Below are 22,666 nucleotides of genomic sequence, written 5' to 3'. Positions count from 1 at the left end.
CCGATAGAATACACCAAGCGGGCCTTCACTTCTCTCCTCAGTTCGGCCCGGGCCGCTCACCAAGACGTTGCGTTTGTTATTGTCCGCCGCATTCAACGCATTTGTATTCACAATCAGTGGTACTTGACTGCCCTTCAAGGGCTTTGGGAGATTGTTTTGTCAATGAAAAGGAGAGACGATGCACCGCCAGACTTGATGCTGTCTGTCGTGTCACGCCGACGTTCCAGTCGGTGCACGGATTTTTATTTATTTCTCAGCATTTTTACGTTCGCGTTTTTGTTCAGTTTTGGGAATCCCGGGGGTTTAGAGGTTAGAGAATGGCCGGGAAAGAATTTTTTTGGGGGATCGTAGAACTCATCCGTGAATTGACAAATATCGACGATTTATCAGTGCGTCATTAGGTGTGACAGTGATTTTTCTTTGCTAAAACTTTAGCATGTGAAGTGGTGAGTCGACTGACATTTCGAGTGAGTGATAACTGTGATTATTTTCACTTGTATGACAACTGTTTCGGTGGACACTGAAGACGGTGGAATTTATCACTGGAGCACTTCCTCTAATTACACATCTGTGGGTCGCCTGACATCCGAGGAGCTAAAGCGAGGTAATGTGGTATGTTTTATTTGGAGTGAATGGGGTAAGTGCGATCATGCGAACGCAAATCAGGGGAATTGTCGCATCTGAGAGTTGAGGAAAAGTTGTGTATCGGGAGTATATTGAGTTGGACAATTCAATGGAACAAATCAAGTTTAAATACAAGAAAATTGCGACAAGGCCAAAGGACTAGGAGGACTACAAACACGAAACGGCAATTCGTGAGAAAGACTTTTAAATTATTTTATCTCACTATTTTCAGGCAATTTTTGGTTTCATAACCGCTTATTATTGTGGCGAATGGCGATATAGAATTTTTTGACTGGAGGAGGGGTTGACACAGTTCTTGTGGTCAATTGCTTCGCTGAGTTTATTCACTCCTCGGGTATGGAGCAGTCGTTAGAGGGGTCTCACGATTAAATATTGAATTATTCGAGATCCAATATTGACGGATTGAGAATCGAGACTTCGTCATTATTTCTGACAATTTTAATTCAAGTGTGAAGGTTTAATTTTCATCGATTTTCAAGTCGCAATAATTATATAATTTGATAATTGAAAATCGGGATAATTCTTGCTAATTTTTCATTAGCTAAGATGAGTAGATTTGAATAGCACAAGACAAATTCAGAAGTTGATCAAACTATTTATGGAAAAATATGCTCGGAAACGTTATCGTGAGATATTGTTTATTGATTAGGGCCAGAAGCCAAAAATAAAAAGACCCGAAAATTGGGTATGCACGGATATTCATTATTGGATTGGTTATGATGTGTTTGGCAGAAAAAATTCAAATTTCCCGGAACTGAAATTTGAAGGGTTTTACCTGTACAGAATGGAAGGCAAAAAATTTTCAGAAGTCGAAGGCCACCTAGGGCGAACTGAGCTACCGAGCGACGATTACAATAGACTGGTTTTTACGATTCTTGGCTTTTTTCCCTCGTCCCCAAACACACACAAACACCGGTAAGAGGGGTCTAGTCTTCGTTAATGTACCGTGGAGATTCTCTTATTTTGAAATTTCGTCTCGCTCCGCCTCGTTATTTTGGCAAACTACTTTGTACCCAAAAATTAATAATTTTATCATATGATCGCTATTTTTCATCTCGCCAAATCCGAAAGCCTAAATTGTGGATTTTCAAATAAAATTTAATTACAACAATTTGAGAATGGAAAAATTGCCAAGATGCTAATTATTCTAAGTAGTGGGTTCCGGAATTGATTGATTAGTTTCGATGTAATGGAGCTTTCCATTTTTTCGTGTCAAAGGAAGCGCGGAAAGAGGGACGAGCATAAAAATGAAAACTCAAGGAAAGAAATTTGATTTTGCCAGGACACGTCAACGCCACTCGCTTTTTTTATCGCTCAATATTTTTTTGACTTTATTTTTGCGGCCTTTTGGAGAGGCTCTCGCCGGGGTAGGGATTGAAAAACTTGCCAAGGACAGGGACAGATGTATGGCTCATTGAGAATTCTCCTCGCGAACGAGGCAGGACGTCCTCATTGGCCAAAGTGTCCTAGCGAGATATACCAAGTAAACGTGGACGTCCCGTATGTCCAGACAGAGAACGTAGATAACTCATTCTGTCTGCGCTATTCCATGGCCCTCCTCCCCCGCCCCTTTGTAAGGGAACAAAACGAGGATATTTGTTCTATTTTTTGTACTCTGAGCTTTTTGAATATTTTATCTTTATCTTTCGGCTTGTTTATGAATGGTCAGCCAAGCTGAAATTAAGAATCTGCATTAATGTATTTATCAAAATGGCGAGAGGGATAAAAATATGAAAAAAATGTGAGAAAGAAAATCTTGAAGGCTCTTGTGTTATGGGAAACTTTGTGGGCTGCGATATCTTCTGTTTTTTTTTTCAATGTGATCCCGCAAGTCGTAAAATCTGAGCTTTTATCTAGGGGAAAATGTTATGCTTCCATTTTCCGTGGAATTATATTTGCGGTGTATTGATTTTTAGAACTAGGACATTGACTCAGGTTAATTGTGGATCGAAAATAATATTGCAAATAGTATATGCAACATTTTACATTTCGATTCAGTTACATTAGGAAAAATTGTTATTTTAGTTTTAAAAAACGGTATGAAATAATTGGCATTTTTTTTTAATGAGTTGTCCTCCAAAGTGTTCGAGTGGAACTATCGAAATTCAGTTTTCACCAATTTTCAATATCCTTCCTACCTTTTTCGATATCGTTCAAGTGACGCGACAAACCGGATGCTCACTACTGTCTACTCCAGTTTATTCCCTTCACTGTTTATTTTTCATCCCTTTTGAGTCTGCACTCTCTCCAGACAGAGATTTATCTGAACCCAGTTATTTCCGGATATTCAATTGGCAGCAAGACGCTTCGAGAATTTTTCATCGACTCTTCCATCTCCACATTAATGTACATTAATAAACTGAAAAAATTTCTTTTCTATATCCGTATACAAGAGGATGAGATGAATAATAAATGTGAGATAAAAGTCCATTGTTGATGCCATCAAGTATCATAAAGTATGCCAGTATTTTAATTACCAGAGTAGTCGTTCGCCTCCGCGAGTCTCTGATATAAAATATATCTACGTGAAAAACTAAAATTATGAGAGAAATATTACCCTCTATATTATTCTTTTTAACTATCTAATTACAGTTTTTTCTTCATCGCGGCTATTTGGCAGACGAGAAACGAAAAATTGTATTTTTAATTTCAGGTAAAAATTGTTGAGAATATTACCAACAAGTAATTTATCTGAATGTTAGGATATGGTATTAAATAAACGAACACTGAATAATTTTTAGAAATGATTTTAATAACTGAATGACTCTAAAACTGCTCAGACAGACGGCACTCGACACTACGAATATCCAGAAGAGACTAACTAGACAAGACAAGGTAGACTCACTTCCCCTAAAGAGGGTAATATAGTTTTCACCCCTTCCCCGGAATATTTCCTCTTACTATTTACTTTTCATTCTGCTCAACAGATGTACTTAGAAATATCCAGAGCCGATTACAAACTAAGGAAGAAAACTGGAGACATTTCCCTTGATTTTACAACCGAGGGAAATCCCAAATAATATCGCCGTAAACCATCATCACTTAAAATAATAAAACTTGAGAAGAGTGAATTTTGTATCTGGGGAAATTCCCAAAATCCAACACTGAAACTTTAATTTTTCAGTAGATTTTCAAAATGTTGCCTGGTTCCCCTGAAGAAAGCCCCAACCCTCAGTATACTTCTCTCACCGGTAGCCAGTATCTCATTTCAAAGAGGAATAATGCGGGCAGGTGTTGTGTCCCACAGACCTGTCTTCGACCTCTCGTGTATCCTCACCCAGCGGACAAATAATCTTCGTCTTTTTTACACGCCCGATCCCCCTCATCAAAGTGTATCCCCGAGCATGCAGCCGTATCGAGTAACATCGGCAGTAAATATTTTTTTTCACCCTCATCCTTCGAGTGTCATTTAAGTGGTAATTAAAGCTTTATCGTCGGTATCACGACGACATTCGATACACATTTTAAAAGAGACAAAATTATGAAGGGCTGACCGTAGTAGTGGCTGAGAGCGAAGATGAATAAAGCCCTTAAATCCTTTATGGAAACGCTGATGGGTTTGAGTGATATTTACTTCCTGCTATTTTTTTTTTTAACGCGGGAGAGTTGAAATGGCCACATGGCAGACCAAGTGGCGTTGGGGTGCATCTTCCCAGTGTTTTATATTCACCTCAGAGCCTGAATATTTAATGGCAGACGAGTGCGAGACAGCCTGCCTTTGCAGAAGTTCATCGGGGGCTCAGTGAAAGAAAGTTGTGATCGGATTACCGATTCGTCGTAATAGAGGGCGATATGCACTAAGCAAATAAACGAAATTCTAACGTGACATTTTTCAACTTAAATGAAAATTTTCAACTGGGAAATATATATCTTCAGTACTGATGCAGAAACCATTCTGACGGGTGAATAAAATCCCCTTAATTTCTTCTTACAACCATCGTAATAATAACAAAGATGAAGACGAATGAGGTAAGAATGAAGCGTTATCGGACACCCGGGACGTCAAGACTTTTCCACCAGAAACGACAACGGATAAGAAAGTTTTAGTGCGGTTTATGAAAGATGCAGAGACCAGGAGTTATCGCGTCCCGGTGAATTTTTCATCGACGCGCAACGCTACGGTACAACGCCGGTCTAGCGTGTGGCGGAGTTGGCGATTCTCACTTTACCTCTACTTTATTTCTTTTTCTTCGCTTACTTTTTTTTTTTTTTTTTCTCCACCTTTCCCACCGTTTCTTTTGCCCACTCCCGGTCGTACATACTTCAACGGTGCTGGAGGTCGAGTTGGCTTCTCTCTGCACACACTTGATGCAGAGAGACGGCGGGGAGGGTGCGAGAGACTGCACTGACAAAGTTTATGGATAAGTTTTTCCACGTTTACTCTGTTTTCTTAGGCCACTGAGCGACCCATACCGACTCGTGAAAGTCAAATGCACTTTGTGTGATGTATTAACATTACCTTGGTAGGTGAAATCGTATAATCTGGGATTTCCTGGGGATCAAAATGCTTATTGAAATCCTTCAGTGATTCACTGGACAAAGATCCTCGGTTTAATGTTGAAATATCCTTATGAAAACATTAAACAAATGGATAATTTTATTTTTTATGTTGTCCACGAATTGGTTTCGTCAAAAGAGAATCGGTGGGACACCAAGTTATTACCAAAATCGAACTGATCGGTCAGTAACGTCAGGTACTGGGTTGAAAACACCAATCAAGGTATTATTCCCATGTCCTAACCCAACGTAATAATAATAATAATAATAATAATAATAATAATAATAATAATAATAATAATAATAATAGAAAGATACAACAATGGAGGAAAAGTTGAAAGCGCCGACAGTGCTCTATAATTAACAGTAAATGACTGATACGTTATAGTTACAATGAAGCAACCCTTGATTGATGCATCATTGTTAAGGTCGCCGAGGGAAGTAGGAGGAGAGGAATACGTCTATGTATATTTTTTCCTCTCCCTTTTGCCGAACGTATTCATACGCGGGATCAACATCATCACTCCGTTCAGATTAGCCAAGGTATTATTCTCTTAAACAATGGAAACAGCTCCTGAGCCGGTAAATGGCAGCGTCTACTTTACCACCGAACCCTTTATCGCCTCTCTCTCTCTCTCTCTCTCTCTCTCTCTCTCTCTTTCCACCACTCATCCCCCTTATATACATATTCGCACTGAAATCTATTCTCGTTTTAGTCCCGAGGGGATATTTGGTTTTTTGTCTAGAGGGAGACGGTGAAAGAAGCCTATTCTATAGCCGAAAATACTAATCTCATTGTGATTTGTGGATTGGTCGATCAATAGATACGGATGTGAATGGTGGGAATGGGCATTGTAGCCCTGCATGGTGGCCCCATGGAAAAAATTATTCATTTATAATTTGAGTTGGTGAATAATTTTTTGATTTTTCTTTGAGAATTTCAAGGGGGATGAGCCAGTTTGGTAATTCAATCGAATAATGTTGGAAAATTAGAGCACAGCTCTTCTGTTTTTAACAAAAATCACTCGACAAGGTTTATGATTATTGAATAATTTTGCAAGAATAATTCAATAAGTAATTTAAACTATTTCATTCTTTATTATTCGACTCAAATAATTATGCTCGGAAGACACGTCCACTCTATACAGATTCCTTAGAGGAACTAACTAGTTCTACAAAGGGAAACAACACCCTGGACCTTCCAGTCACATGCTCTCAAAGAGTCCTATTCATTCCACTTTGTCTACATACTTAAAATCAAGCCTAAATATCATACCTCACATTTCTCAGAATTCGAACCCATAAAAAATGTCTTTCAACACTCAGAAGAGAATAAGATTGACTTTTGTTCTTAATTTATTTTATGAAAAATCCAACAATGATGTGTTTGAAAGAGTCTCCAAAGGACGAATTTATGATCTGCTGTGCTCCGAACTTCTTATCAGATGTGGTATTCAAAGGAAACTCTGTTCTCACGAGTCATAAACATTATCTTGTTGTCTCCCTTATTAAAGGTTTTCCATATAGTAAGAAGTTGTCTCTGGACACCAGTCCTCTAGGTCAGTCGTACCTTCCTCGTGCCAGTGATCACGAGTTCTAGTAAAAGTAATCAATTGTATTGCTACACTTATTTATATACTTTTACCCATATCCCAATAAATAAAAATATTTCCTTGACTAATACTTGCGAATCTCATCATTTGATCCCTTATTGAGAGTCAATGTATCATCCCTGAAATCAAGTGATTTTTACGTTCCACTTGATAAAACATTTTTCCCCATTTCATGCAAAAGAGAAAGTACACCGGTCGCAGTTAACGATCCTCGGTACTTGCTACCAAGTGCGCTCCATTCATTATACATACATCAGTTATCTAGTGTATACATAACCCACACAGGTGCCACTAAGATCGTCCATACACGATGGGCTTCTCTCTCATATATTCACATGGCGAGTCACGCGAGACATCGGAATCTCGAACCCCCAGAGACATAAAACATAAGTAGTAAGGGATACATCGTTGTCAGACGGTTGAAAAATTCAATGTCAGTGGAAGACGAACGAGGGAGCGTTAACTCATCGTGAGGTATACAATTTTCAGCAATAAGTGTATATTTAAAAGACTCCATTTCACCAGTTACAATGGCTCAACTAGAAATGGCAAAATCCTGAAATACTTTGAATTTCTTCCTTCGCAAACTCATTTTCTCCAAAACAATAATTTCCAGTCACTGCATTTGAAACCCAGGAAAATCACATTCCCTTATTATTACAGCCCTCGGAGTCAGCAGGCATGAGGGCATACGAGGAATATTATGTCATTATGTAATCTCAGTGTGCATGCGATGTCGAGGCACTTTGGTTTCTCCATATACATGTAGTGAGAAATCCTTGGGTGTAGTTTAGCCAGGGGTCGAAGTTGGTCAGCGCGTGTCGGTTCCGGCTAGTCGACATACCTCCACGCCAGTATACACAGCCACCTTCAAACTCCCCGCCTAAAACCTCCGCCCCCCTCCTCCCCCCTGCCAATGTTAAAGTCCTCTCAGGACGTCGCGTAAGCCGCGTGAGACCAACTGCCAGTTGTGTGTACTTTGAATATATATAATGTATATATACGCGAAATACTGTAACACGTCAGACGCCTTGCAATTACTTGAGGGTTCCCTGGATTTTCCCTGCAGCTTTTGTTGCGTGTTGCCACCTTGGCTAGTCGTTACTTGGCACCCACCTATCAGAGGGTGGTAAAGGGGGGGGGGACAGCTCACGACACCCGTTAGTTTCCGCTCGAATAACTGCCAATTTTATCCCAGGGAGTTTCCTAAAGTAGACTCATTATCTTGGAAATATGTCTGGAGTAGTTTTATCAAGTTTGCCACAATCTATGTGAGATCGCTCTCAACACGGCCCTTTTTCAATAACTGGGGGTCAAAAAACTGGCTTATTGTTATTATTTGATGATATTTTTCTCACCCGATAAAACTATCCAGCGAGAGATAATTTATTAGATGAAACTGAATTATATAATGAAATGAAAAAAAATAAATAAACTTGATTCAAGTAATATTCTGCTATAAAATATTTATAGCCGTCGAATTACAATGAATGTTCCTCGTAGCACAGTATATATGTGTAAAAAAAAATGAAGGAAAACTTTGTGGTATTTGAGTTGGATGGTTTGCGAAAATAAATTCACTTGCACGAAAACCACTGCCGAGGTTTCGGCAATAAGTGAATATACCGGTGAGGGCAACCGCTGGTCTGCATCTGACAGGTATATATACCTATATTCCATAGAGAAATATGCTCTAGTGGTATAACAGAGCGACACCGAAACGACGCTCCGACGATCTCGAGGTTTGGAATTTTCCTTGGAGAAATGGTGCACCAAGGGAGAGGGTGATACACGTCGAAACCACATAATCTTGCTGGGAAAATCAAGGAATATATCTCTCTCATTTGATCCAAATCGTTCGTGCATACTCTTTCGGGGGCGCATGGTATCCGACAAACGGATCGAGGGAGAAACTTTATTCGTGCGAGACTAATTCGAAGGGTGCATGCAGGCCTGGAAGAGAACCTGTCGTTGACGATTAACTGGCCCGTTGATTGGTTGACGTTAAAGTGGAGGAAAAATATATTCGAGATGGAAAAGTAGTTGCGTTCATTTAGTAAAGACTGGGTTTATTTCATTTATTTGTGTAATGGAATATGGGGGACAGAGAAATAACTTTTTACGCAGTGGATTTAATATTTTAATTTAAGTTTATTGAAAATGGCAGGAGGAAGAAATGCCTGTTCACTACGACCTGCCACAGCAGACTGAAAGTGGTCAACGAGACCAAAAGAAAAATCGTGATAATGTGACAAAGGATCCCCAGTTACTTTGCCACATGACCTCATGGCTTATGTTTATGTCTAGTCCCAACATCTTTCTCTATGTTGATACATTTTTGAAACCATAGACTCATAAAATCAATTTTCAGAAGACTGAGGCTATATTCCAACATTGTGCAAGTTGAAATGTGAAAAGGAGGGAGTCGTTTTCTCTTAAATATCAATGGAAATTTAAAAAATCAATTAAAAACCCTAATAATAGACGACTGGGCTCACCTTGATAGTCAACAACTCCTGGAGGGTCACCTCGATCACTAATTTTCGTTGCGTAACTCGAAATCACTGCTCAACATACATTTATACAACTCCCTGAATTACAGAAGATGAATTTCGATTATCCCCGATATATCAATCTACAGTGATATTGAACGTTTCGTTTGATAACCGGAGAATTACATTGGAATATTTCGAGTTGATTGGGAGAAGGGACTCGTGGGGGTGATTGGAGGGAGGACTTGGATATAAAGACCGAGCAGGAGTAAGCTGGCAGAGGGTTGCGTGGGTGGGTTGTTATATAGATGGGGTGGGTAGCCCTCTCTCCAAGCGTGGGTATCCCATTAGGAGGTAACAGTTGTCGAAGTTTATGCCCAGCTAACGTGAGTTTAAACTGGCCGACTGGAGCTCAAGGGGTAGGAGTGAGACAGATAGTCATTTCAGTTGGGCAATAGTGGATGGACCGATGTTGGTGGGTTTGTGAAGAGAAACCGTAGACAGGATGCATTCGGTGAGGGAGTGGAGATGGGGGACTGAAGGGTGATTTCTATCGTAATACCTACTAGCGAGAGTTGAGAGGGTGCCATGTAATGCTAGGGATTAATGCACCCTTGGACCTCGTATAACCTCGGCATTAGTTCATTGAAATCTATTATAAATTTTCCACATGTAGCAACTGATTTCTTCTCGTCCATGAACTTATCAATTTGGATAAGAACGTCCAACGACTAATTGTTGGAATATAGCCTCAGTCTTCTGAAAATTGATTTTATGAGTCTATGGTTTCAAAAATGTATCAACATAGAGAGAGATGTTGGGACTAGACATAAACATAAGCCATGAGGTCATGTGGCAAAGGAACTGGGGATCCTTTGTCACATTATGACGATTTTTCTTTTGGTCTCGTTGATCACTTTTAGTCTGCTGTGGCAGGTCGTAGTGAACAGACATTTCGTCCTCGTGCCATTTTCAATAAACTTAAATTAAAATATTGAATCCACTGCGTAAAAAGTTATTTCTCTGTCCCCCACATTCCATTGCTAATTGTATCGGGGGTGGGTGACCGGGCATTTGTTTAAAATATCGATTCGTTATTCATTTCACTAGAACATCATCACGATAATATTTATATACCCGAAGAGCCTATAATTGGAAAAATGAATTGTATTTTCTTCACTCTCGCTCACAAAACCACGAAATCAATCACTCAAATCCATTATTCTTCCACTGGCTCCTCTCGTACTCCGCCTCCCCTACCCCCGTCTCAATTAACTCCACGAACTCATCTCACTGTCCAAACCAATTCATCCACGTAAAACTGAACTCAGCAGGTATGAAATTCATAAAATTCAACCGTGAAAAAGAAAACAAAGAAAAAGAAAAATTATGACCGCAGCAGGACCGAGTGATCGATGTTCTCACCTTATATGAATCCGAGTGAGAGTAAACACCCGAGAGAAACGGAGATAAAATATAAAGAGAGATGAAAATATCGTGTGGGAGTGGAGCCTTCACCTTTCCTATCCCCGTTCTTTCTCATTTTTTTTCCCTCCTCTACATAATCGTTGGTGTGCTGTTCCAGCTTAATACCGAGGGTTGTATTTCATCTCCACGTGCCTCCACAAATCCCACTCCCTCATGCTCTTTCTCATCCCTCAGAATGGAAAAATATATGTTGTATCAATTTTTAAGGACAGAATAAACGTCGGGTACTAGAAAATAATTGCATTTTTTTTTATTCAATTTTTTTCGCAATTTCATGAATTTTATATTAATAATAATCAATAATACTTCGTCATTTTTGTTTACGATTTTTCGTTTGATTCTAATCATTGAAATCGAAAGTATATTGATCCGATTTTATATGTACTAATTATACAGCTTTTCATGAGTAATTGAATTAATCCCCCCTCCCACCATAGTGCAAGAGGGTACGTACTCCGGGATTAGAAGAGACGAAACACTTTTTGGGGGATTTTTCACGATACTCTACGGAGTTATACATGCAAATACGAAATATGTATATGTACGTTTATATATTCCGCACATCTCGTGACTTCTCCCTTATGCCTATATAGCAACATTCACCCCGAAGGCACCAGCAAATTTAACCACCTTCCCCTTCATATGGAGGCACATCCTACAATTTTCACTAGGGACCCATCTGTTGTTACTGGCGAATTATCGTTTCGTCTCTGTGCGCTTCACTTTTGCTCAACTCGTTACGATGTAAATTGCTACAACGTATTATATTTTTGATTTTTTTTTTCGTAGAAGGCGCAGGGGAATGGTCGGAAAGTTATCGGGGAGAAAATCGTTGATGAAAAGGGGGAAAATGCGTTGAGAGCTTGAAATAATATTTTCCATTACGTGTTTGAAAAAAAAGTCTTTTCATTGGCCGGTGAATATTGTAGTAATATATTTTCTCTGGTCTGCTCTTTTTTCATTTATAGTTAACACTTACTATTTATTATTGCGCTATACAATACTATTTTAAAATACTTGGAAAATACAATAAAGGTTAAGCTACGTAAGTAGTGCAGGGCTAAGGACACTCCGGCTAGTAAATGTATAACTCCGAATGTTTTGATGCTTCAAGACTGAATGAATCCTCCGGTCGCAGGTCACCCCCCCCCCCTGGCCCTGTGAAAATCGCAGGGATTTCCCCGCACTAGACCCGTCAAGGGTTTTCCCCGCTTCAATATTTTTTATATTTTAGCTTGAGAATAATGACTGGTGATCGATGTTGGAAAGACAAATTCGCTACTCATTTTACCCCGTTGAACTATTGGTTTGACCCTTGAGAGTGCGAGACACGTGGTGCGTGGTGATTCTAAACGTGTGAATGTTATTTATTCTTTTTATTTAATACGCTCGAAAGGCACAACCGCTCTGGTTCGTTTCCTTAGAGGAACTACCTAAAAAGACTAAAGGGCCACAACACCTGGACCTGATGACTCACGTTGACAATGGTCTCACTCATACACCTCTGTTTAGATCCAAGAAAATAGAACATCCACATCATACCCCAAACTTCTCAGAATTTTCACCCATAAAAATGTTTTCCAATCTCAAGTGAAAACACGAGAATAAAAGAAATACAAATCTTGCAAAGACCTATTCAGTTCGACTGTAAATTAATTTTTGATAAATAGTTTGAGATGTAAACCCTAATATACATTAATTATTAGTTGTCGATTTTGTATGATCGCACATATTTGTCCAAAGAACGATCGATTGAAAAGATTCTCTATGAATATCTCCGCTTCAGCCCCGGCAGGAAAAACGCTTCTTTAACAAAAGCTCACACCATTTTAGGAAGAAGTGAATTTTTAATGATTTGTATTTATCGAACGACGTGAGAAAGGGCAGGGCTGCACAAATTAGAGAGGAAAACAGAGAGAAAAGGTGGCTCTAGCCCGGCTCTTTGTTAGAACACGCCCGTGGAGTTTCAGGACGGACTCAAGAGCTTTCCAAGGGTTTTAACGATCAGCCATATACACTTTTCGGCTGTCTCAATGATGGCCGCCCTCTTGAACTCCACCACCATTCCGAAAACTTTCACTAATTGATCTGCTATTTGAAACAAAAGAGAAGGGAGGAGTTTGTAAATCTCACGAAAATGTAACAATAGCTGAATAGCGTGTAATCACGAAATTGCATTCGAGAAGTGGAGTGAAGAAAGTAGGAAGAATTCACTAGATTTTTATTTCTTATGAGCATAATTGTAGGATGACTGATCTTTTTGTGAGGAATAAAACAAAGACAAAGGTGGGTATGAGTGAGATGGAAGTATGTCGCCGGAATGAGTAAACCTAGACTTTAATATTTAGACGATTGACAAGATTTGAATGTTTATATGAAAGTATCGAACGCCCGTTGCGTGATAGAAGGAAGAGCCATTGTGAGATTAAGCAGAAGAGGGAAATGATTTTTGGGAATGAGTGCGACGTGTGTGGTATGTCTTTGTGCATTTATGTGGGTCCTATGAGTGGACTGAGTTTGAGAGAGAAATAGTGTGACAGAGTGAGAAAGAAAAGTATTATAAACAAATGAGTATGGATGTTGCGAGAGGACGATGTATGACTCAGTCTGAGGATGAGAGTTGACCATTTAAGATCGTGGGTCTTTTTTATACCCAATTTAATTTTTATTATCAATAGATATTTTAAGTTTGATTAAAATTATTGCTGTCCCCTGTACCCTGATCCTACATAATTGACATTTTTTACAACCAATAAGCTCAAACAATGTTTATAAGCGTTTGTATTCTTGATACCTCCTAAGAATAATTAAAAAAATGATAAGCTCTTCTCTTTGAATCCTGAGAAAGTAGCCCAAAAAATCTTTTCGTTTCCCTGAGTAATAACAAACATTTTGGCAAAAGCTCGAAACATTGAATATGTTGATACATCTGAAATGGGACGAATGGGAATGAATGTTTTACGGTGTTTGACGAGCCTCTCGAGAAACAAAAGGGGTTGCACACCGGGTCGACGACGAATAGTCGTAGACGGCGGGGATGAAAGCAACGAGAGGGTGGGAGAATTGCACTAAAAAACGAAAAATGTTGAAGCACTGGAACAGAAGAAAGCCAAGTAAAATATGATGCTTTTAAGCTGGGGATGGAGGTGCGCGCGCGACGCTTTTAAATTTAAAGTTCGAAGATCGAGGAGTCCACCATTCACCTCCTGCACTCTCTCTGTCCCACTTTATTTCTCCCTTTCTCCCACCAATAGATGAAATTGAAGGAGAAGGAGTTTCGCTGCACAATGCATTTCCCCAGTCTAGAACGCCGAGCGATTCATGAGCAATGCAATAGAGTAAATAAATAAATTAAATGGAGTAATGGATTGACGAGTAAAGTGTGTATGGATTTTCACGGGGATCATTTTATAAGAGGAATTCAGTGGAGAGAGAATTTTGTAGCTGTGGTCTATGCAGAAACGAGGATTCAAGAGGAATTATGCTTCGAGGTGGTCAGAGGGGGAATGATAAATGTGGATTTGAATCGAATGAGGAATTTCTGATTTAATGAGGTGGCTGAAGGCATTTTATAGAGTCTGGTCGAGTTTATTTCAGGGAAGTGAGTGAGAGAAATTCTCAACCGATTCCTTTTTGTTAAATAACTATTGTGCCATTGGCGCTACTAAATTCAATGCAAATAATAATAAAAATTAATAAGCAGTGGATTTGTTCAATTTAGAATAAATATGTTCTATCTAAACGCTAGAACAGCCACTCCAAAGTGGAATAAGGTTTTCTCGTTTTATCATAAATTCATGACAATATGAATTTTATACTAATAGTATGGATTTTCCGATTACTGCATACAACCAGAGTAACTGTTGGATTATGCACTCGTGGAAACACTAATGCAGATTACTTTGTATTTTCCAACACGAAGAAATCCTATTCGCCACCACGTGAATGTGTGAGTACTCCATTTTATTTGAAAATTCTGTATTAGTGATATTCTTTGAATTTCGTGTACGGAAAAATTTCTAATATTTAAGGAATATTTTATTGTATATCAAAATCTCTACCCGAAACAGCAGAATGACCGTTGTCATTAAGGGGTGGTATGGCTTCCACGGACAGGGGTGGAATTTCTTCAAAATTTCTAGTTTATGCAGGTTCAGTTAAGCGTCAGTTAAGCAGTCTTGACTGCGGTTACTAACTCGATGAATGTAACCACCGCAGGCCAAAAATTTATCCATCGAAATATTCACATTAGATTTATCATTATTTTCCGATCAATTCTAACGAGGGGAATTCAATTCTATTTTCATTTCTATATGCCAGATATATGAATTTAGAATGAATTGTAATTACATGTAACAACTGAACATTTGATTGGAATTATAATAATTTATTCAATTTAACCTTTGAAACGGAGGAATGAGACGGAATCTCTAATAAAATTCAGTCATCGATTTGGGGGTTTAGAGCAAGCGCGCGGGGGAGGGGCGTCATTTTATACACCTGCGATCGCGTTTCAAGACTATTTGGAGAATTTCTCCAAGACGGGAGGGAGCGATCAAGGGGAATTCCAACCTCAGTGGCACCTACACATTCTTAACCAAAGTTGTAAAGTCTACGGTGTACTCGTCCGAGAGCAATATTAATAAAATAAAGTAGAAAAAATATATATTCGGAGTTAAAAATCAGGGATCCCCGAATAAAGTGGAAAATCCCTGTTAAAGTCGATCTATTATAAACAATTTCATCAATTGTAGGAAATCACCAATGGCCCAGGCATCACTCAAACTATTCCCAAGACTAGGTAAGCTTGAATCAGGCTTGGCATTCAAGCCTGGATCAATAGTGGATGAGCATTGGAATGTAACGTGGGGCCAGGCCTGGTGACGAGGGCTGGCCCAAGCTAACTTATTAAGGCTGGTCCAGGCCTTCGAACCAGCGCTGTTCCAGGCTCATATATTAAAAAATGCTTAGACTTTATTCAAACAGTTTATAGTACTGAACATATCCAGATAAATTACAAATGAACCAGATACCCTGTGGCATTTGAAAACATACTTTACACTTATGTAACAATGTGGGGTTGACAATTAGGCATAATACCATAGGACATTGCCACCCTTTGGTTTCACGTGTAAGTAAAATCAGCATACCGCCTAGTTAAAAAGAAATAAATTTCAGCCAGCTCGTCAGTCTGGGCCCAGGACTGGTCGAGACGCTATGAACCAAGGCTGAATGAACCAGACTTTTCCCAGGCTTGGCACAAGCTTGGTACCCAGGTTTGATATCAGGGAAGGGTCCAAGCCTGGGCTTTGTCTGGTGTGACTAAGGTACCACGCCTGGTGGAGTCTAGGATTACCAAAGCTTGGTCAGCCGGGCCTAACCCACGGTTGGCCCAGGCGTGAAGCTTGGCGATTCCTACCTGGGTTATGGCGACAGGCGTTTCACCCCCCCCCCCACCCTTATCCTCCTCTTCCTTCATTCCCTCTTGGCAATATTGACTGGTTTTGCCCACTCTTCAGAATTGTCACTGAAAAAGCAATAATGAAATTCTAAAGTAAAAATTCTATAAAAGTTAGAAATTGCCTGCATAAGTCTTTAAATCTCGTAAGAGTATGAGCGACAGTTTGAGGTCCCACCTGTCGACCCTCGTATAATATCCAGCCGCAGTTATTTTATAGGAGAGTGGTGACCCCCCTCCAGCCACCTCGTTAAGTAGGAGATTTTCTACTCGAGGGGAAAAAACGTCTTAGATTTTCTCTGCGATGAAAAAAAATCGTTCGATAAAAATTCAGCCGGAGTCGATCAAAATCACTACACATTTTCACCTTCACTGCACCAGATTTTCTCAATTCAACTCCCTCTCACCCCCTACTTGTACACTCGGGCAATTCCATCCGTTGACCCTCCAACCACGTTACACCAGTGGATTTCCCACGAGTTAAGGCGATTACCTTCTATTTTTCTTACTACCTCCAAAAAAATATTCAGCGACGAAAATGTGGAGAACTTCAATTTATGCCATTAACGGTTCAATCCACTTTGCAAATATTTTCATAATAAATTGCGCAGCTGAATTTGTTGAATTCTGATCAAGGTGTTTCAACCAAAATGTTTTGTTGTGACTGAAATAATAATCCGAGGCCGCATTAGGAGTATTTAATTAAATAAAAATTTTCCTTTGTAAATTTTCCTAATCTTTTCTCCGAGGACGAGTTGAGATTTCTCCCCCCTTAATTTCCAAGCACACGACAATCCCCTTGAATCTTGTCAACCATTTTGTAAAGAATTTTCTTCTGAGGGACAATAAAATGGTCGAGCTCCCGCCTAATTAACATAACCCCATTTAATTCACCAATTTTTTTCCAGTAGTAAAGAGCAATGCTCGAGTATTGTTCAAATTTCCCTTATAATTCAAAAAGTCCAAAGTTTCCGACTTTCGTTTCTGAATGATACTTGAAAATCCTCCCGACCTCTTTTCCCTCACAATTAAACTCCGCGAAAAAGGAATCTCTTTCTCCACGAACAGAATGAAAAGCCGTCTTTCCTCGCGTTAGGCTAACCTTTGAACATGATCAGCGAAGAAAGATAAATTTTCTAGCCATTACAAAGATATAGAGGAAGCTGAAAAAAGCCGGAAAAAAATAAAAAAACTGGTAGCGGAGGAACGAAGTAAATAAAATATTCAGGAAGCCCCGGGCGTTTGTTCACGGTTACCCAGCTATCTATCCAGACGCCTGGTTAGCCACTAGAGGGCAGCAGGGTCGCGCGACGATGAAAACACGGATGCCACCAATTCCTCTGAAAAATAACGACCACTAACCTCTATCTAATGCCGTCTCCTCGTTCATCTCGCATCCTCAAAAAATCACCGAAAAATTGAATGAATCCGGTGGCAATGTGCCATGCAAACCCCAAAATCATCCCTCAAAAGGCCCCAAATAACGGAGAAAACGACTCTGATAAGCGTGGATCAGCGACAATAGTTTACCGTCCAATAGAAAACGATGAGGCATCAGAGAAGGTGGAAGATGGGAAGGAAGAGAGCAGATGAGGTTGGCCGGTCCCATTGGAGTTGGTTTTATCCCTAGGGATTTTCAGGACGGATCGCCACTTACACGTTGGTGTGAGTGTTTCCCAGTTTGTCCGTCTCTCTCTGGCACATTGGAATTGAGTTGAACACCTGGACTGAAACAAGCCATGCCGCCCCGTAGACCTTTTCAGTATTCTCTGTCTCTCTTATTAGGGTTGGTTGCTTGTTTGTTTGTTTGTTTGTTTTGGTGACGCTGGCCACGCGAGGGGAAGGAGATCCGACACCTAATTCTGAATCCGTCAATTCAAAGGACAAGAAACAATTCCTATGTCCATGTGTCCATACTATCTAGATTTTTCAACATAAAAATCTTACTTCTGTCTAAGGTCTTGTTGGAATACAGCCTCAGTCTTCTACGAATTGATTTCTATAAGTCTATGGTTTCAAAAATGTATCAACACAGAGAGAGATGTTGGGACTAGACATAAACATAAGCCATGAGGTCATGTGGCAAAGGAACTGGGGATCCTTTGTCACATTATGACGATTTTTCTTTTGGTCTCGTTGATCACTTTTAGTCTGCTGTGGCAGGTCGTAGTGAAGAGACCCTTCTTCCTCGTGCCATTTTCAATAAACTTAAATTAAAATATTAAATCCACTGCGTAAAAAGTTATTTCTCTGTCCCCCATATTCCATTAGGTCTATTGCATATTAATTTTTCCTGAGGGTTTTTATAACTCTCAATCCTGTGGATGAGGAAAAAACCCTAATGAGCAAGAAGAAAGACCGGACAATAACGTGTGGATGAAAATTGGAGACGCGGTCAAGTCTGGGTAACAGTCCATAAATATTCCCCTCGGTAATATGGTGCACCCCACGGTACCCTCAACGTCCCTCTTACACAATTTTTTTGCTGAACATGTACCGACACAGGTTGAAAAGCCGATGGTGTATCCAACGGATTTGTTGGCTCGTATACACTCCAGGGACGAAGGAAGAGAAATCGATCTTGTCGCATTTGGAATTTATTTGAGTTCAACTGTGGCTGCACCGTTTCGATGGCAGTCGCATGTAAATAGTGGATGTACTGAGGTGTTCGTGAATTGAATTGAAAAATTTGCAGGGCCAGTTTCGAAGAGAATTTCAAATAAATAATTTTACTCGTCGATTTATATATTTTCATCAGGCCTTACTACAGTGAGATTAAATACTATTCTAACTTTACACTAACAACAACCCTAATTCTTTATAAAACCAATAACTTTTACGAAGAAAATAAAATAATGCGGTGAAGTTTCACGACCCACAATAGCTCTGACTAATCCTTTTCCCTTTTCGCTTTATAGTTGGAGATTTCTCAATAGATGGGAGAGGTTGACCGGAGAATAATGAATAAATATTTCTTGCCCGAAAAATGTGGTGATTTATAACTTCTTTCATTTCTCCACGGGGTAAGAATTCATTTCAGAAGGAAGAATATTTTTCTTCGCTGCTTTATTCGTTCCTTCATCGCTTTTTTTTACAAAAACTGTTGGCAATTCTCGTCTTTTTACTGCTCCCCTTGGTCCCCCCTCCTTTCACTCCAGGTTTTGATTTCATCTTTTCTCCTCCCCTCGTTCTCGTGTCAAAGTCATTTGCCAAGCGTGAAAATCGGGATGACATTTTTGGCTTTGTATTTTCTATTTTTATTTTTCCTTTTTTAATGGAGGGTCGTGGCTGTACCTATAACGGGAGATGAGGGAAAATTAAATAGGGGCTACCGAATGTTATATGCGTAACACCCCGACTCTTTAGTTATGGGACAGTAGTTGAATGAGAGGTGTAGCAGAGAGGATGGAAAGAAAATGTTTCTTTTGTATGACCGATTCAGGTTCCCATCAATTCAACGGTGATATTGTTCACATGAATGATTGCATTATCTGTTTTTTGTATAAATTTCATATAAGGAATTGATATTTTTGAGTTAACTGACATTGAATATTGTCCATCGCTTTTGTTTGTAGCTCCCTTACTACCCAGGTAGGAATCGCCAAGCTTCGCGGCCGGGCAAACCGTGGGTTAGGCCCGGCTGACCAAGCGTTGGTGATCCTAGACTCCAGCAGGCTTGGTATCTTAGTCACACCAGAGAAAGCCCAGGCTTGGATCCTTCCCTGATATCAAACCTGGGTATCAAGCTTGTGCCAAGCCTGGGAAAAGTCTGGTTCATTCAGCGTTGGTTCATGGCGTCTCGACCAGTCCTGGGCCCAGACTGACGAACTGGCTGAAATTTATTTCTTTTTAACTAGGCGGTATGCTGATTTTACTTACACGTGAAACCAAAGGGTGGCAATGTCCTATGGTATTATGACTAATTGTTAATCCCATCTTGTTACACAAGTGTCAAGTAAGTTTTCGAATGCCACAGGGTATCAGGTTCATTTGTAATTTATCTGGATATGTTCAGTACTATAAACTGTTTGAATAAAGCCTAGGCATTTTTTAATATATGAACCTGGAACGGCGCTGGTTCTAAGACCTGGACCAGCCTTAATAAGTCAGCTTGGGTCAGCCCTCGTCACCAGGCCTGGCCCCACGTTACATTCCAATGCTCATCCACTATTGATCCAGGCGTGGATGCCAAGCCTGATCCAAGCTTACCTAGTCTTGGGAATAGCTCGGGTGAAGCCTCGGCCATCGATGATTTCCTACCTGGTAAGAAAGAAAAATCAGGTAAATATTTCGTAGCCCCGATCAACACTCCTGATTTATCATCAGTTCAGTTCGACAGTGAGCCGATTGGCGTTGCGGTTATTTCCCATGAGTACAGTTGAGCGATGCCTTAGAGCAAGCCGTTATTGCAGTCGACACATACTCGACACTCTCGAGGTGCCAGTTGAAAATCCGGTATCGGAGCCAGGGAGAGGAGGAGACGCATCGACGATCCCACGCGCACAACAAACCGCTCCATACCTCCCTCTTTCATTCCCGTCGCTTCTTGTCTCCTCACTGTTCTCACCCCCCCCCCCCCGACTACCTTTTCCCCTGTGCATCCCCCCTCAATTGTCAGAGGGAAACACACTCGTCCCTCTTCCGTTGCCCGGATAAGGGTGGAGCGCGCCTAATCGCACATATAGGAACAATGGACGTGCCTTGTCATCAGTGACTATTGCGAAAGTAATTGCCGCGTCCTCCGCAACACCAATGTGTATATACTGCTACCTATGAATACCCATTTGGGAGTTGAGTAGTTGCAATTAACTGCGCGCCAGCTTTTTCAAGAATAGGGGATGAGAGGGATCTTGCTGTGATGTTTAATTCTGTGGTTTTCGAAAATAAAGGGGTAATTTTAATGGATTGAGAGGGCGGGAGAAGAGCAATTGGGGTGGGCTGAGGGTGATGGTGCACTGTGGGACTCGGGATTTTCAGGTCCACGTGGTGATTAGAGGCGATTTGTTGGAGCATTAAATTTTGAGGAATCAATTGAGAAACGAGATCACGTGCACTTAATTATTAAATTTATTCGTCGACCTCAACTTCACTCCAAGTTCTCTATTATTTTCTCTCTCGATTCGTCTTTTTTTCCCCGCGGTCGAGAGCGATAAGCCAATAAATCACGACCTTCTCCATTCCCCGCGATATTGAATATTCCAGGATAACTCCTGGCTTCGTTCAGCCCAACAAATACCGATCCACTGAAGGCACAAAACTCCCCTTGATATTTCCATATTTACATTATTCTCTCTATTTGCGTAATCTCAGGAAATGAAAAAAATATTTTAAAAAAAAGGGGCGAATAAAAAAATAAACTTGTCAAGTCGAGAGAGAACAGATCTTTCGTTCCAGGGTTCACTGAATTTTAACGTTAAAAGCGGATTCTCACAAAAGCTTGGTAGAGGCTTTAATCCAGTCGCTCATGTAGCCGTGTCGTGTTCACTAAAAAAAAGGTAAAAGAGAAAGGGAGAAAAAAAAAAGCGGCAACTTTTTATATTCCTCCACATGTACACAAATGTATGCTGTTAAAAGTAAAAAAAAAAATCTCGGCTCGTTTTTCAATTTAAAATGGAGTCTTAAAATTGTAAAGAGCAGCGCATGAAGCCCGATGTTTTTGTTGATATATTATTCACTTTATTGGCTAATGTGGGAAATATAAAATAGCGTAATGAGAATTTTCGTTTGAGCTTTTCGCAGGATTTAAGCATTCACGTTAAAGTATAATAATCATTCCTGTTAAAAAATGCCAATTAAATGAGGAAATCACTATGAATATCTTTAATAACTAAAGCTGGGGAAAATACTTGAATTAAGGAACAGTGACGGTTTTCCGGAGATTGCAACGATAGTTGAACATTAATTTGTTTAAAACGCTATTAAAAAATTCGTTAATTTTACAAGAAAAAATGACGGATATAGTGAGGAGTTCAACGTGAGTTCAACGTTTCGAGGCGCGATACAAAAAACTTTTAAAAAATAATAGAGAACGAGTCGTTTATTTGTAAGGCCCGTACAGTAAAAAATAATTACATCTGGTTCCGGATATATTTTTTCTCAATTTTCAATGAACCCTTATTAGCCGAAACAACAAGCAACGGCCTCGTACCGAAATTTTATCATAAATTTCATGTTTGCGCACATTCACCAAAAGCCATCCAATTTTGTTAAGAATATGACAAAGACATCAGGAATACCATATTCTCGGGAAACAAAAATATTTATTTCACTGCAATCTCGCATATATAATCCTAGATTTTTCCCCCCCGGGTAAATGAAAAATTGAAGAGTAGCGCGAAAAATAGATGAGACAAGTGTCGTTTCACGCAGGAAATAACGCATGTGTACACGTACGTTAAAATATTTGTGTGTGTACAAGTTTGGGGAAAGCGTGGAGTTGTGCCCCCTGGCATGGCACAGTCTCGACTCGACTC

At 39.9% G+C, this 22,666-nt stretch overlaps 1 protein-coding gene across 1 annotated transcript in view; it reads left to right on the top strand.

The window, feature by feature from the left end:
• The first annotated feature begins 11 nt into the window (after window positions 1-11).
• LOC135168930 (uncharacterized) overlaps window positions 12-22,666 on the top strand; it is an 80,687-nt gene continuing 58,032 nt past the window's right edge. The window contains exon 1 of the mRNA XM_064133555.1: window positions 12-604. The gene's annotated coding sequence lies outside the window, so the exon portion shown is untranslated. The remainder of the gene's footprint in view (window positions 605-22,666) is intronic.

This window comes from Diachasmimorpha longicaudata, chromosome 13 (genome assembly GCF_034640455.1).
Source record: "Diachasmimorpha longicaudata isolate KC_UGA_2023 chromosome 13, iyDiaLong2, whole genome shotgun sequence".
Taxonomy (NCBI): domain Eukaryota; kingdom Metazoa; phylum Arthropoda; class Insecta; order Hymenoptera; family Braconidae; genus Diachasmimorpha; species Diachasmimorpha longicaudata.
Note: the sequence above shows the minus strand (reverse complement) of the source record. Positions and strands in the feature narration are given on the sequence as shown.